Here is a 13,134-nt window from a genome sequence, read left to right on the forward strand (position 1 = left end):
ACCAATGCTACTTAGCTGCCCCTTCCTCCTTCTTCTCTTCTCTACTCTGTGTCTTATTCTTGCTTAATAGCCATCTTATGCCCAGCCTCCTCCATAAATCTTCCCTGGGATGCCACAGTGACTGCAGCCTTTCTTAAATCCTTGTCCTTATAGTTGGACCCGCAAAGTTTGACTGTATTATATACAAACAGCACAGAGTTAGACATATGAAACATATGCCATGAACAGCTAAGTAGGCAATTTTCCAAATGGAAATGCAATCACTGTGGTATTAAATTCTTGTTCTCTTGAATAACTTCAAAGAATGAATTGGCATTCTCATTTTAATTTTATTCTAAAAGCAAGTAAAAATTCCTGTTATATCAGGTGCTGATATTTTCATCCCATCAAATAACTGAATGGACATGAGCATTCAACAATTCCTTTCTACCCAAACTCAATTCAGAACCTTAACATGGAATATAATTTTTGTTCTACGTTTAAGGGACTTGAAGAACATCTCATAGTTTCAGACTAAAATAATAATCTGAACTTTTCCCTTTCTTTTTTTCCATTTATACACAGCTTATTTTATTTCCACAGACATTAAGAGCTCTGAATTTGACTAATATACTAAGTAGACACCTCATTTATATTACAGCTTTTATTCAATAATCTTGAGTGATAGCTTATAGTCATCATATCAGGTTTTCTTTTGAATATTCTTAAATGTATTGTAGTCACCATCAATAATAATCATGCTTCAGTTAGATCATCATCCTATTGCTGAGTTGTCAGTCATTCACTATGAGAATAATTGAGATAATATGAAAGACAATTGTCTAAATAACTTATTGATGCATGAAAATAAGCAAAGTGTGCTGATATCACAGAGTCTACTCTGACAATACAAAGAAGGTTTTGCAAATTGGTGGCAGGAATGGGGGAAGTGCTGTACTGGATTTCTGGCAGCACGCTAGCCCTCAGCTATCCTTTCCCTTAACATCATAAGCTATGTTGGGCTTCTATAACTTGTACCACCATAACATTCCACTGCGGGAAGCCAGGGACCATGGAAACCCACTAAACTGCAACATCCCTTGGCACACGAAACAGGCTTTTCCTCCTTGATGAACACAGTCTGAAAACAATCCACCAAGGAATTTTGTATGCTGTTTCAGTTTACATTAGCAGTTGCAGACATACCTGGTGACTATGACTCAGCAGTTGTTGAGGCAAAAGGAAATCATTTCTGCCTTCACTTTAGATTCTGTGAGCTTTCAGGGGGCACTACTGAAAAATCAATGCCAGGTATGTACTTAGAGAAGCTTCTGTTAATGGTTTTCCTGTTGACCTAACCCATACAAGAATCTGTCATATTTAATTAGTGTGGCAGTATCATACTGATCAATCTTTTCCCTGGCTTTTCTTTCTTAACTATTTCTGAGCATATACAGAATTAATACACCTATCTTGGTACTAGTGCCAATTTTTCAGCAAACTAGTCTCTGCAATGACTTTCTTGTCCCTTGTTGAAGACCGTAGTAATCTCTGCTGTTGCATTTTTGTTTTTGTTTCTAGCTGTGTAAGAAATTAGTGCAGGGGCCATACCACCCTGAACGCTCCCGATCTTGTCTGATCTCAGAAGCTAGACAGGGTCAGGCGTGGTTAGTACTTGGATGACAGAAATCAGAGCATGGGACCAAAGCCACGGTTTTTTTTTTTGTTTTTTGTTTTTGTTTTTTTTGAGACGAAGTCTCACTCTATTGTCCAAGCTGGAGTGCAGTGGCATGATGTCAGCTCACTGCAACCTCCACCTCCCGGGTTCAAGCGATTCTCCTGCCTCAGCCTCCCAAGCAGCTGGGACTACAGGCACACACCACTACACCCAGCTAATTTTTGTATATTTAGTAGAGACGGGGTTTCACTATGTTGGCCAGGCTGGTCTTGAACTCCTGACCTCGTGATCTTCCTGCCTCAGCCTCCCAAAGTGCTGGGATTACAGGTGTGAGCCACCGCGCCCTGCCCCAAAGACACATTTCTAACCTCACTCGCAGCTTAGCATGTCCTCTTATTGAGAAGGTTGCCTTTTTCTGTGTTCAGTTCAGCTGCAGGATGCTACAAAACAACAGGCCCCAAAATAGTAGAGTCCTCTGAATGCATACATTCTAGAATTTAACCCAAAGCAAGTGCAAACCCACATGCATGCACACACATGGTGAGAGAGTTCTGCTGTACTACCACTGCATTTTGTACCCAGAACCAGGACTGCCCTCAACTAACACAGGCTTTGGTGTAAATCTAGTACATCAGTCTAGACTTCTTCCTTTATGTTGAGTTAAAGTTATCCATTGCTCATTCCTTCAATCTAGCCTTGGTTATATATGACTAACTATGGTCTATTTTTCCTGTTTTCTTGGTTTTGGTTAGAAAAGCCAAGTGGTTAGCAGTATGTTAAGATTTCTGTCTCCCTCCTTCTCTCTAGAATTGGCTCCTTGTTTATGCGGTTTTGAGAATCAAATACATACAGTGAGGCAGTAGAGGGACCACTCTTATTTCATCTAGATTCCAATCTCTAGTTGAAGATGTTTTTCTTGTAATATTATAAAATAATATACTTTTGGCACAAAAATGAACATAGAATAAGTGTAGACAAATAAGCACCTGACCACATTTGTGTTTGTCTCATATATTCTCATCTCAAAATAACTAGAAACCATCAGGGAGAATCTTGATATGTTGCCCAATTAGTATTTTGGTAGGACTGAATCCCACGATGAAGACATCATCCAAAAAGGGAATAACACATGACTTTCTAGAAAGCAAAGTTCCGCAAAGCACTAAGAAAGTTCCACAGTCAACAGAAATATTGGCCCAGAGATGCTAAACTCCATATGTTCCTCAATCACATTTCTGATGAGTGTGATTTGGTAAGCTTGTGCAAGGTCACTTTGCAAAGACCTAACCCCAACGGTGCAGCCAGCCTTAACGAGAAGCCTTATAGGCATGGGCACTACTTCTCTGAGATAATTCCTTGTGGCACCTTGTGGCCTCTTTAAAGTTTGTTATCATTATTTGGGCTCTAAACTAATATTAACAACCATGACTGAATGCCTGCCTCAAGGGCCACTCATTTAATTAGAGTCTTAAGTTAACCTTTTTTGTGTATTTACCCCTAGAAGAGAAAGTGCACTTGAAGCTTTTTAAGTGCATGAACAACGATTATGTTCAGAAGAAATGACCATGTAACAGTCTGGGAACTCAGACAAAACCTTAGGGAATCAGTTAATAGTTTATTGTGGCTGTGTTGGTCTGAGGGTTGTAGAATCTTTAATACTGACTTTTAGTGGTGAGCGTCTTTCCAAATTAGTTTTGCCTGTTGATTTTTAACCTTCTCTATGCAGTGATAAACAATGCATCTATATAAAGAGCTATGCAAAAATTCCGTCTCTATATTAACGTCATTGGTGTGAAATAAATCACGGCAACATTACATGTGATAAAATGTTGTGGAAGGTCTCTTTATAGATTATATATTGCCTGCAATCAGGGACAAATTTTATTTTGCACACACAAACATTTGTTAATATTGTGACAAATATCACATCTTCCCATTAGCTTGCTGAGTGTATTGTTACTCCTGGATAGTCACTAACCAAGAGACAGAAGTACCTCGTACTTAAGAGTGAGAGTTGCAGAGTCAGGCAGGCTGGGTGTTAATCTAGTGACCGCCACATCCACATCCAGCTGTGTGATCTTAGACAAGTTATTTGACCCACTAGTCTTTAGATTGTTCATCAATACGTTGAGGTTGGTCCTATCACCTGTTTCATAAGTCCTTGTGAGATGAATAGAACGGCACACGTAAAGCACCTAATGGAGCTCCTATCACAGAGCAAACATTTAACTGCATTATCACTAATTTCCTGACACTGGGTCAGATGTTAGACTAGTTCTTGGACATTTTTTTAAAACTAAAGTTTGCATTTTAGAATACTGTTGAAGAAAAGTTGCAAAGATAGCACAGAGTTCTTGTATATCCCACACCTAGCTTTCCCTATTATTAATATCTTATATTGCTACATAACATTTGTCATAGTTAATGAACCAACATTAATGCATTATTTTAACTAAACTCTATTTTTTTCAGATTTCATCTTTTTTTTTTCCTTTTTCCGTCCCAGAATTCTATCCAGGATATCACATTTCATTTATTTTCCTTGTTTCCTTAGGCTTCCCTGGGCTGTGACGGTCCTCAGCCTTTCCTTGTTTTTGACATCTTTGACAGTTTGTAGAGGTACTGGTCAGGTATTTTGTAGAATGTCCCTAAGTTTGACTTTGGCTAACTTATTTCTCATAGCTCAGTTGGGATTAGGGAGAGGAAGGCCAAAAGATAAAGCGACATTCTCAAGTATATATGATCAATTTATCAGTGATGATGTTAACATTGATCACTCGGCTAAGGTCATGTTTACCGGACTTACCATAAACTTACTTTTTATGGCTTTTTAAAAAAAATGCTATGCTCTTTGAAAGCTACTCACTCAGTGTATGACACACTTAAAGAATGGGGAGTTATGTTTCACCTTGTTGAGAACAGAGTATCTACATAAATTATTTGAAATTCTCCTGTATAGATTTGTCTCTTCTCTCTCATTTGTTTTTCACTTAATCATTTATTTATATCAGCATGGGTATTTATTTTGTGCCCTGGATTATAATCCACTATCATCCTTTTTATTTTGTTACTCAATTTTTTGTGTCTCTGATGGTTGGAAGTCTATTGTTATTGTTGTTGTTTTTATTTATTGTTATTATTATTATTTTTTTTTGAGATGGAGTCTTTCTCTGTTGCCCAGGCTGGAATGCAGTGGCACAATCTCTGCTCACTGCATCCTCTGCCTGCCTCCCGGATTCAAGCAATTTCTGTAATTTTAGTAGAGACAGAGTTTCACCATGTTGGCCAGACTGGTCTCAAACTCCTGACCTCAAGTGATCTGCCCACCTCAGCCTCCCAAAGTGCTGGAATTACAGGTGTGAGCCACCACACTCGGCCTCCATTGTTTTGTTTTTTGAGCACTTCTTTACTTTCTGGCACTACAAAGTGCTCTAGGCTCATCTTGTATATTTCCTTCACCTGCACTACACATGATTTTTTTTCTCCGAAAAGTCCTGATCCATTTTATTGAAGAATTGTATTAGAAACCAAGATCTGGGCATTGGGTGTGCTTACTGCTATAGGAGTGTTGTTGATTCAGTGAAAAGAACTAGGTATATATGTATGCCAGACCACATGTAAACATGTATCTGTAATCATTTCTGTATAAGTTTATCAGTTTATGTACCAAACTAAATTTAAATTCATGCTGATGTTTCCAACAACCCTTTCCTTGTACCACATGATTTATTCTAGCTTTCTTCTTTTGCTTGTTTGTAACCTCCCAACCCAACAATGATAAAATGCTGGCTTCTACTACCTGCTATTCATTTATTTGTTCAGTCTTGGTATATGTATGTGTAGCTATTTGAAAATTATTAACACATACCCCACGAGAGACAACTTTACTATCTATAGTGCAGTGCTTATATTTCATTCCTGAGTGTCATTTTAATAGATTTTGCTCAGACTGTGACCTCTCAAGGTGATCCTTCTTATTGTAGAATCTGTATTTGTCCTTCTTGTTTCTGTAAATATGCCCTTTACAACCTGAGCAGAGTGGCTGATATATCCAGATAGATTTGCATGAAGTCTGGACCCTGCATTTGTTTTATCAACAGATGTTACTAAGACCTCCTTGCCTGTGTGCTCTTGACAACATTAATCTTCCTAAATTCTGGGATAGATACTGATTAAACTTTCACTAGCCATTAGTTTTTATTAGGCCCTCGGGAATTCTAAATTTGACTTTTTGAAGAGATGCTATTGGGAGACACCACATAAAAGGCAACATTAAAGAAATCTTCACAATTACAACACTGGGACAGAGTGTCATTATTTAACTGGGCTGATAAGTCTACATAAAGTACCAACTAACAGAAGAAATGAACTTTAAACAAAAATCCACAGTATATCTTTTTCTTTTTTCTTTTCTTTTCTTTTTTTTTTTTTTTTTGAGACGGAGTTTCACTCTTGTTGCCCAGGCTCGAGTGCAATGGCGTGATCTCGGCTCACTGCAGCCTCCACGTCCCAGGTTCAAGCGATTCTCCTGCCTCAGCCTCCCTAGTAGCTGGGATTACAGGCATGCCCCAATATGCTTGACAAATTTTGTATTTTTATTAGAGACAGAGTTTCTCCTTGTTGGTCAGGCTGGTCTCAAACTCTTGACCTCAGGTGATCCACCCGCCTCGGCCTCCCAAAGTACTGGGATTACAGGCATAAGCCACCAAGCCCAGCCAAAATTCACAGTATATCTTATTCCCGTGTGTTGCTGATACGGTAGTAAACATTATGGCCTATATTTAAATCACAAAGTCTGTTCAGAACATGGCAGGATTCTGTTCCTTGCTTCCATTTTATCTACTTGGCATATTAATCCTAGGAAAACAGCTGAAGGATACTCTTTAATATGTCCTAAAATAGACTTTTTAAGTGCAACATTTTGTCAAGTTATAGATATTTTGTTGCATTCATCAGGAGTCAGTCATAAAAGTGGATTTACAATGTTAATGCCATATAACATTTATGGTTTTGTTTTGTAATAAGCAAGACCTTATATTGGTTACCAGAAGATGTTATGTTAGATCCTAATAAAACAAGTCAGAAATAAGTAGAGCTTTTACAATAGCTCTTGTATTTCACTCTGTATTTTCCCTTTGTGTTATTAGCTCAGCCTAAATCACTGCAACATGAAAATAGAGATACTCAGAAAGGACATACCATTGCTTGGGATTCAAAGAGGACCATAATAGCATAAACTTTGAAGCTTTCTTACATATCTAAAGGAAAGCATCCTTCCTATCGCCCATAAAAAAATAGAGGTGGTGCTATGAGCATAGATCTGCCTTCTTAGAGTGTGGGAGAGGCCAAGAGGAATAGGCTTGGCAAGGATTCTGACCCAGCAGGTTGTTGAGTAAGGAATTGGTTCTGATGGATTCTTACAACAGTCTAACTTCCCACACTGGCTAAAGCAGTCAGCTCTCTGTAGCATACTCTGTCTCTATGATTACTTGCCAAATGCCTACTGCAGACCTGCAAAGATTAGTTACTTCAGGGGGAGTGGTTTATTACTCCACAACACTGTTTTGAGCCAGGTCAATAATAACCGCAAAGGCACACAGCAAGCAGCCCTTGTTTTCTCCCTTAAAGAAACAAAGAGCCCCACAATTCAACTGTTACTGACTGATCCTCGGCATCACTTTAACACCCTTGTGATTGCCCTTATTTGTTTTCCAGATACACCATAATTTTTTGAAATATGAATCAGCTAAATGCACTTGTATTTTCAGAGAATCAGGATCTACCATACATTATTGTCAATTTGCAAAGAGCCTGCTGTTTATGTGTCACGCACATGAGAAATTTCTGTTTTAACAATAGATTGGAATGATGCATTTAGAAAAGTGTCGGTATAGTTTGCACATGTAAAGCCCAGGTGGGGTTAAGCAATAGAAATTCAACTAATAATAATAGTGATAATAACATGTGCTTGATTAAATGATCTTTTCTTTCTTCTATCCTACATAGGAGTTAATTTACATTTTAATAAACTGAATAGAAAATAATGGATTTGTTATATTTTTCTATGATGTGAGCAGAGATAACCCTTTAGGGAAAGAGTAAAATATAGTGTCAGAGGAAACAATTCCCAGGTCCTAGACTTGGGCACAGGCAAGGCTAGACAGTTCTGAATCTTATCTCAAATTCTCCCTGGAAGAGCATAAAGAAACTTTAGCAGCCAGGCCTCCAAGCAAAATTGAGGGCACTTTGTCCCTTTGAGGTCATTATTTAAAAAATGACCTGATTAATCTTCCTTCAATAAATCTAAGACTCAGGCAATTTAAAGGAATATGAATTTCATTTTCTTTGCTCAATATGTTAACAATATAAAATAATTACAGCCCTTTCTATTTTGATCTGAATTGAGATTGTATCAAATTAGGTATTGAATATATAATTCTGTCAGGCAAAAATAAGCAGTGGAGAGCTACAAATGTCGAGAAATCAGAAGAATATTTTTTCCAGGGGGAGTCACGTTTACCGTTGTTTCCCCGAATGCTTCCTTGCTTTATGAGGAGATAGAATAATGTGGTGTTTGTTCTTTTAATTTGAAGTTAATGCCAAGAATTTAGATTTGAAAAGGTACCACTGGACCTACATGCATAGTGATGGGGTTGCATTAATGAAATCAAACAGGCATCAACAAAGGTACTTTATTGGAGCTAAACATTCTTTCAATATTTTTTAATCTGAACATTCAAAATGGCACAATATTACTAGCAACTGAGAACAAACAAAATTAAGCTAATAATTTTTGCTAACAAATGTCCTGTTGTCTGTAATGGGACTGCTCTACTAGTTGGGTAGGGCTGCTGCGTGCATGCACAGTGCTGCCTAATAGGGAGTGCCTGCGTATGAATTCCTCATCTGTCCTTGCTAACTCTGTGACCTTGAACTTAGGACTCCTGATTTTAGTGGGCCAGCCTATGTATTTCCTTCTGAAATTTAGATCCGAATAAGAAGTAGACCTAGGAATATACTTGTGAGTGCACATAGAACATTCAAAGGAATTTATAAAAAATTAGAATTAATACATACATTTAGCAAGCTTGCAGGATACAAAGTTAGTATGCAAATATCAACAGTATCCCTGTATACTAGCAACAAACAATTAAAAAATAAAAATATGCCAATTGAAGTAGTATCAGAAAAATCAAACACATAGATTCTGCACACTGAAAGATTAAAAAATTGCTGGGATCAATTAAGAAAACTAAATAAATGAACACTTTCTTCTAGAAATGCTCCATACCATGACCTGGGTAGCAGTTACATGAATGTGTACATATGTAAAAAGTTTTTGACCTATAAAGATTTCTGCACTTTACTATATGTGATTTATACTTCAATGAAAAACAAAACTAACTGATAAACAAAAGACACACTGGATTGGGAACCTGGTTTTGATATGTGCCCACCATGGAGAGCCTGTGTGCTGCTGCATTCAGGTAGCAGTTTACAGCCCTTGTTGAGCTTTCACAATAAGAACACAATTACTATTTAGAACCAAGGCAGCTATTTTCATAACCCACTGTGAAGCAGTTAGGCAGGTATTCTTTTGAAAGTAAATAAACACAGTCAACTACAATTATTTGGTTCCATTTAGCATATTACAAAAAGTAATGGTTTAATGATATCCTAGTGGTCCCAAATAGTTAAAGTACCACAAAAAATGATTCATAAAATCTCCTTCTCGCTAATAACTCTGAGACAAGTGTTACGAAAAGGCACTAAACCCCAGGAAACCAAAGTGTTTTCACCTTCCCACCAAGTGACAATGTTATTAGTTTATAATCCTCTATTCACTAGCCATGAAAATATAGGAGCTTCAGAGGACAGGGCAGCCTATAATAGATTTTGTTTGCTCAATAATAGATCCTTAAAACATTATCTGGACAGTTGCTGTGGTAAAGGAAATGGCCCTGTAAAAGCCACATGACTTTCCAACTTTGTGTCACATGTCCCTACATGCTAGTTTATTAGACTTGGGGCCAGCAGGGCTGAGACTGAGGTAGTAGCTGAAGAGAGTTCTTCCTGACAGTAGGACCCCCCTGGGTGAACAGAGCCAGGGGACTGGCAGAGTAAGACAGCATAGGTACTCACTTCAGATGGACACAAACACACAAACTCTGTGTCTATTTTGGAAAGAGGTGTGAGCTATTACATTGCAAATATTCCCCGGAAGCATGTATCTAGCCTCCCGGCTCTCTATATGACACTGACAGAATGGGCTTCTTTGTCATCATTTGCTGTTGGTAGATTGGGTGCCAGTACTTGTAGTCAGAGAGACAGCTGTGCACATCTGGAATGATCCCAGAGAGAAGTCCTAAACCAGGCTTGACAATGGTGCCAGGGCACTGAAGGATGACCTGTCCTCTGTCACCAGAAAAGCGTCTCCTCTGTAGATTTCTATACCTGCCCCTGCATTGCCACTAAGTGTGATAGGAAGAACAAGGAGTGAGGAGGCATTTGGATCTGGGTTATACCACATGCTTTCCTCACTTGTAAAACAGTGAGACTAATGTTTAGTTGGCAGGATTATGGTAAGCATCATAGCTCATTTCTTAAGTATTGTATATAACAAACACTCAAGAAGTGGTAGCTATTATTGTTATTATTATTATTATTATTTTTGAGAGGGAGTCTCATTCTGTAGCCCAGGCTGGAATGCAGTGGCGCGATCTGTGCTCACTACAAGCTTGTCTCCCGGGTTCACGCCATTCTCCTGCCTCAGCCTCCAGAGTAGCTGGGACTACAGGCGCCTGCCACCACGCCTGGCTTTTTTTTTTTTTTTTTTTTTTTTTTTGTATTTTTAGTAGAGACGGGGTTTCGCTGTGTTTGTCAGGATGGTCTCGATCTCCTGACCTCATGATCCGCCTGCCTTGGCCTCCCAAAGTGCTGGGATTACAGGCGTGAGCCACTGCCCCCGACCGTATTAGTATTATTGTAGATATGAAGCTATTGCCTTTACTTTAAATGCGCTTTCCCAGATATTTGCCTGATTCACTCCCTGTTCTTCTTCAATTATTCACTCAATGCTCCTCTTTTTAGTGAGGTCTACTCTAACCAATTGACATGATACTGTCTCAACATACCCACTTTTTCTTTCCCGTTCTCTTGTATTTTTTTCTATAACACTGATTTGATCGTAATTATTACATAATTTTCTTAGTTGTGTTAATTTTTAGAAATTTTCTATAGACTTTTACAATAATTTAAGTCCTGTGACATCAGGTAATCAGGTATTCTTGTATGTTTTGTCTACATAATACCCCATTGAGGCTGGGCGCGGTGGTTCACGCTTGTAATCCCAGCACTTTGGGAGGCCGAGGCGGGCGGATCACGAAGTCAGGAGATCGAGACCACGGTGAAACCCTGTCTCTACTAAAAAATACAAAAAATTAGCCGGGCGTGGTGGCGGGCGCCTGTAGTCCCAGCTACTCGGAGATGCTGAGGCAGGAGAATGGCGTGAACCCGGGAGGCGGAGCTTGCAGTGAGCCGAAATTGCGCCACTGCACTCCAGCCTGGGTGACAGAGCAAGACTTCGTCTCAAAAAAAAAATACTCCATTGAAAAAAGCAGTGCCAGATGTATCATAGGTATGAATAAATGTTTGTCAAATCTTTAAAAAAATTACATAACTGTGAAATTAGTTAAAAAATAATGACATTCTACTGACTATGGTTTGTATATACATATGTATACATCTATGTACATATGTTTACGTGTGTCTATACATACATATTTGTACGTTAATCTTACCCATAATAGCCTCAGAAGATAAGACACAGTTAGAAGGCACCTGACTTAAGAGAGATGATATAATTTGCCTGGTTAGCCTTGTTTACACCTGTGTTCTCAAAATAATTGTTGCTAACACTAACTTTCTCTCTAAAAAACAACCCAAATCATAAGTTATATGATCACCCTAAATGAGGATCAAAAGGAAAACACTGATCTCACAGATATCCAAGAACAGTTCCTGTCTCAGTGCTGATGAATGAAGTATCCACTAGACACCCACTGGCACTGGCTTAAGAAGTTTGTACTGGGGGCACCAACGTAATTTTTTATCTATGTAAAATAAGTCTTAAATAGTAGTTACAAAAACAAGAAGAGCAAACTCAGTGTCCATAAGGCTTGTCCCTAACAGATAATTTTTCATTTGGTAAAGAACATTGTGTGTTTATTCTGATATTTTTCTACAGCTTGATCCTGGTGTTGGCTGTAATGACTGCCACTTTGGGTGATGGTTTTAGTATTGACAGGACACTTTAAGGGGCTGCTGTCTTAAAGGTTATTTTGCCACTCGATTTTTGTCTTTTTTTTTTCTTTAACTCTTGGTAATTTCTATGATTCTAGTAGCTTTAATATTTAGCATTTGGGGTTCTAGGCGCGCCTATAAGGGCTTGTTTAAGGGTTATCTGGCAGATGGCACAAATTTACCTCTTTTCTGGTCCCAGTAAGTTGGAGAGGGAGAGAAAGAAAACCAACAGTAAGGGCCATGGGTTCTGGCTGACAGACATAAGCTACTCTGTTTAAATGAATCTGCAATTTTTGGAAGGAGGATCTTTGCTTTCTTTCTTATGTAACTTTCTATACTTATTTTGTGTGGTTTGATTTTAAAATGCCCTTCCTCTCTATCTTACTCCTCATTTCCTCTTGGAAAATTTCCTTTCAACCAAGAAAATATTGCTTTAGCAAATTACACTTTTAACAATGTCCTATCTTGCAAAGCTGGAAAATGGATTAAAATCTAATCTTCTTCCCCTTTAACCTAGCCTGGGTATTTTATATATCACTCTCAGGGTAGATGTAAGTATACCTTTTTCAAACTTTTGACTACATCTAAATAGATAGGCCTTTAAATAGAACTCTTTAAAAATGTCCTTTTTCATCCCAAATTCGATATCAAAGTCAAAACTCTTTAGCATTTCTTCTGAAGACTCAAACTGTCTAACTTCCTAAATATTCCTCTGCTAGTCTTAGCCTGGGAACCTTAGTGTCCAGTGACCTATTTAGGTTGGAACAAAGAGGGCAGCTGGCAGGGAGTGTGAGGAGCCCCATGTTGTTCTCAACCCCATGTGCAGCTAAATTGCTGACTTTCCCACCTTCTAGTACTTCAAGCACACATCACATCGACCCCCCACTATCAGCCAAATGAGGGAGGAAAAGCTCACTGCAGAGAGAAGCAAATCTCAGGAAGCAACTAAAGTCTCTGAATTATGCCAGTGATGTTTCCAAAATGTATATTTTGTTTTGCAAACCTCTTACCTTTATTTCAACAAACCCAGTTGGTCCCAAAATTTCTCATCCATATCTAAGTCCTGAAGTCTAGACTTCCAATATGGAACTTATATCTAACACAATACCATTCTTGCGAACCTGCTTGGCAGTAAGGGAGTTTTTGATCACCTGTGACATAGGTAGAAGTGATTG

At 38.4% G+C, this 13,134-nt stretch overlaps 1 protein-coding gene across 5 annotated transcripts in view; it reads left to right on the forward strand.

The window, feature by feature from the left end:
- GRM1 (glutamate metabotropic receptor 1) overlaps positions 1-13,134 on the forward strand; it is a 411,814-nt gene that overhangs the window by 312,092 nt on the left and 86,588 nt on the right. The gene's annotated exons all lie outside the window — the stretch shown is intronic.

The sequence above is a fragment of the Symphalangus syndactylus genome, chromosome 2 (genome assembly GCF_028878055.3).
Source record: "Symphalangus syndactylus isolate Jambi chromosome 2, NHGRI_mSymSyn1-v2.1_pri, whole genome shotgun sequence".
NCBI lineage: Eukaryota > Metazoa > Chordata > Mammalia > Primates > Hylobatidae > Symphalangus > Symphalangus syndactylus.